Raw genomic sequence first — 4,913 nt, 5'->3', positions numbered from 1 at the left:
GTTGACAATTGACGAAAAGCGCAATTCCTACATTGTGCTACGTTCACTTCACTACACACATGCAAATTCTCGCTCTAGCCAAATAATACTCCACTAAAGAATGGTCACCACCCCAGTGCAATGTGCAGTCTGACCTATATGGCTCTGGTCTGACCATGTTGCCCTTGCTCATAGTCTCAGAGGTTCAGCATTCTTGTCACCATGCTAACAGCTTGTTGTCCAGCACAAAATAAATTCTACAGAATCCTCATGTCACACAGGTATGCTCTTGTGGTAAAACATTGTTTTGACTGGTATATCCAATAATCATTGACCATTTCATTCACTAAACACAGTGGTAACCGTAGCCGCCAGGGAACAATTGCTGTGCAATAAAGTAATTACGGAAGGCCCCGCCTCGTCGATGGCACAAATATTACAGTAGTAAAACGTAAAACAAGTTTTTGTACTTTATGGCACTATTAGTCTTATCAGTGTTTTTGTTGAACTCCTTCTGCAAACCTATACTTCCATCAATATTCCCCTAAACACATTTTAAAACAGTGACATACCCCCTCAATAGAGTAAAGCCCTGTGCAAGGACTACATACTCCCTATAGTCACATCACGAGAGCTTAAAGCAGCACAGAATGTGTTATTGGTTTTTCTAACCTCAAACAAATCTAACACAAGGGTTGAAACGTTAGAATGTCTGGGTTAATTTGGGAATTTTAAAATGTTAAATTGTGATAGACCAGAATCTTTTAATAGAATGCTCTTGAATGTTCAAAAACGTTCTGCTAAAGGTGTGATTGTGAGTTACTGTAAATCATCTGTGCCCACAAAACCGTAAACTCTGCACTGGACGACCTCACGTTGGGGTCAGATCCTTTCAATGGTCACACACACAGACCCACCCAGCTCAACTAACGGCTGGAATATTCTCCTGCATCTGCGTCCTCCCGCGCATGCGGCACAGGTAAGCGCATGACGACAAGCGCTTCATTTTTATGGCGTGCGTGGCGTGTGTTGTGTCTCGTGAAATGCGAGACCGTACGTCAACGTGCCCATGTTTGCAGTGGGGCTGTGGCTGAGGGTCATCCTCCTGGACCTGGGCATTCTTCACTAGTGGTCAGGGAGTCTAGAGGTGAAACGCCCAGCTGGAGAGAAAGAGCGAGAGATGGAGAGAAAGGTGAAGATAAAAACAGAGATGGAGAGAAAAGTGGAGAGAGAGAGAGTGAGAGAGAGAGAGAATTGAGAGAGGTGTGACTAATGACCCGTGACTCATTATTTTGAGTGAGTGAGAGCAAGAGCAAAAGGGTGAGAGAGACAGAAAAGAGAGAGAGAAAGCGAGAGAGACAGAGAGAGAGAAAGAGAGAGAGAGAGAGAGAGAGTGCCCAGTAGAATGAGTGTGAGTCCTGAGACAACACGGCCGTTTGGCCAGGGATCAAGTGTTGGTCAGAGGTGACACATGGAGCAGAGTGAGGGATGAGCATTCCAGCGTGCCGACGTAAATAGGGCTCCGCAGCGGCTCCCAGACTGGCCACATTGTCCTGCTGATGGACCCCTGACAGCACGGGCCTGCCACCGCACAGCACAGCACAGCACAGACAGCCCAGTTTGGAAATACTGGTTCCTGCAAACGCTCTCCCGAGTGTTGTGTGTGTGAGTGTGTGTGTGTGTGGGGGGGGGGGGGTAATGGAGGGGGGCTGTGTCCATACTACCACACTATTTACTACCACACTATTCTGTCGTCATTTTTAAAAACGTTAAACGATCTCCATCCACACACACACGTCTACAGTGATCTTGTCCGACACATAATTGTCGGCAATAAGATGTAGAATTGAATGGTACTGCAGATATTAGGACAGCGATGCCAGTAAAGCTCGTATTTATTCCTTCCTGTTGCATTCACCGCTGACGGGCTCGTAGTGGAATTCAAAGTGAGTCACGGAGTCAAGAAACATCAGACTGACAGAGTCCAATCAGGAAGGGAACGTGGGTTTGTACGTCATCACTGCCAAATTTACTCATCCCCATTAACAGTGTTCAAATGAACGCAGCGCTTTCGAAAATCGTTCCGTTTCAGGTGCTGGAGAACGGCAAAGTAGTAAGTTATAGATGAGAGACGCAAATTCAACAAAAGCGTTCTGGATTCAAACAGCCACCATGGAACAGTGAGGTAGCAACCAGAAAAAGATCGAACTAAAAGACAACATGTTACAGAGAAAAAAAGGGAGAAGCAGGAACAAAAGAGAGTTCAAAATATTTGGAGCATTGTATCACCTAACCTTTATTTCTCGGAACTAAACTTGACAATTGTTTTTCTATTTATCAAGTTGGCACAGAACACTCATGTCATTTCATTTCTGTATTGAAACTGTAGTTCAAGTCTCTCTCTCTCTTGCCTGTGTGACTAAGTACACTCTTTGTAGGTCTCTAGGTTGTGAAACTTTGCGCACGGTTTGTCCACTGTGGCCTACTGATAAAGATAAGTGTTTCACCCCTTCAGTCCCCATTCCGCCGCTTGGCACCGCGCCAGCAGATAAAGTGGTCACATACCATCCAAATTAATGATTGGTCAGCTCCCAAACACCACCCGGCCCACAACCACCAGGAAGCTTTTGGAGCTCCCAAGATGAAGGATTCTGGATTAATGAGCCCTTTCGACTCCACCCAAAGCAAGAATGGCATTCCTGCCATGCTGAGGAGACGCTAACCGCTAGCCAAGGAATTAGCCAAACAGGAGAGAGAGAAAGAGAGGGAGAGAGAGAGAGAGAGAGAGAGAGAGAGAGAGGGTAGAGATAAGTGGGAAGAAAAAGGATATTTGGTCCCTCTCAGGAATTACAACATTTCAGTGGTATTGAGTTAGTCACTTTGCCTGTGCGATGACTATGAATCCCTGAAGGAAGTGTGCTTATGGACATCCCCCTTATTCCGGGCACTGGTGTGGCTCTGAGGTGAACAAGGTTGAATACAGGCGAGGTTCCTAGCCCAGTCAGAGAACATGACTAGATATCACAATAAAGCTCAAACACCTAGAGGTCACACAGGTCTAAAAGTAGAGAACTAACAACATAAAGGGCACACACCTCACAACTACAAGCAGCACCACGGCTGGCACTGATAAAAGTCTGCACCCGCGCTGACCAACACACTTTGACATTACAGTTGGCGATGCATACACCTTATAAATACAAATGGAACCAAAGTTGGCACTGGTAAAAGCCTGCATCCGTGTTGACCCACATATTTTGCCATTATAGCTGGTGATCTCCACTGCTTTTGCAGAAGTGGTTTGACCTGGACCACTGAACTGCATAGTCTACTGTAGTATTCACATGACATATGATCAGAATTAAAGATTTGAAGATGATATCAATTCAAGGTCCATTTGAAAACATACATCAAAACGAGACATATTTCTGCACACTATTGCTTTGAGGGCTATTTTCCTCTGTCTGATAAGGTGTAACTGGAATTTACAGGTATCTGAGACTGCGATAGTAACTTGGGAATTTTTGGCCCAAGTAGAACAGTGTGTGTGTGTGTGTGTGTGTGTGTGTGTGTGTGACAAGTCATGTTCTGCTCTCCTTCCTTTTCTTTCCCTGTTTATCCATCTCTCCTATCCTATCCCATTCTCTCCTCTACTCCTTCACTCATCTCTCCTATCCTATCCCATTCTCTCCTCTACTCTCCCTTCTCCTCTCCTCTACTCTTCCTTTCTTCTCTCGTCTACTCTTTCTCCTCTCTCCTCTCTGGTCTTATATCTCCTCTCGTCTCATCTCCTCTCTCCTCCTATTCTCCCTTCTCCTCATTACTCCTCTACTCTTCCTCTCTCATCTCCCCTCCTCCTCCTCCTCCTCCTCCTTTCTCTGGTCAGACTGTGTGTGGCCTCTACTGGTGACCTGCTGGCCTGGTGCGCAGGCCAACTCTAGCTGACCACTGGGCTGCACTGCTGTGGATAAGAGGAAGTGCTAGTTAATGAGTAAACGGCTGTGCAGCGCCCTGGACCTCTGCTGCTGCCGCAGGTGGAGCAGGCCAAGGACAGCCACAGATAAGGCCAGCGTTGGCCTGGACAGACGGACTGGACCAAAACACAGGGCTTGGGGGAGGGGGGTGCATTAGCCTAGCTAGCTAGACAGAGAGGGAGGAAGTGGAGAGACAGAGAGGGAGCGAGGGAACTCCCCTGGGAGGTCATGCGTGAGTGGTTCTGTCCGCTACTGGTGAGGTGAGAGGAGAAGAGTACTGATAAGGATGAGAGAGAGAGAGAGAGAGAAACAGAAAAAGAGAAGGTGGGAGAGAGGGAGGGAAAGAAGAGAGAGAGAGAACCAGAGATAGGGGAGAAACAGAGAGACAGAGAAACAGAGAGAAATAGGGAGATAGAGAGACAAAGACAGAAAGAGAAAGAGAGACAGAGAGAGACATAGGTAGATAGAGAGAGAGAAATAGGTCGATAGAGAGACAAAGACAGAAAGAGAAAGAGAGAGACAGAGAGGAGACTCACCTCTGAACTTTAGCCTACAGAGGCTCTCCCATGGATTGATCTTTCAGCTTCATATTTTACTGTTCATTCTTAAAGTCAATGAACTGCATGTGTCTATGAAATGTAGAAGTAAATGTGCATGATCATTTACATACATGCAGCTATGACTGGAGCACTCAAAAGTCTCCCTTCCACTTTTCAGCTCATGACCTCATAATTTCGTCAGAATTCTTTCTTCTACAATCTCATTTAAATGTGACATTTGCATCCAAGCACTGATAGCCCTATATGTATGTGTGTGTGTGTGTCCAAGTGTTAGTATGAGTGGGTGCATGCATGTGTCTATGCTTATGTGTGTGTCTGCATGTGTGCATGTGTGTGTGCGTATGCGTGTGTGTGTGTGTATGTGTCCATGTACAAGTGTCCGTATGAGTGGGTGCATGCA

The sequence above is a fragment of the Sardina pilchardus genome, chromosome 13, assembly GCF_963854185.1.
Source record: "Sardina pilchardus chromosome 13, fSarPil1.1, whole genome shotgun sequence".
NCBI lineage: Eukaryota > Metazoa > Chordata > Actinopteri > Clupeiformes > Clupeidae > Sardina > Sardina pilchardus.
Note: the sequence above shows the minus strand (reverse complement) of the source record.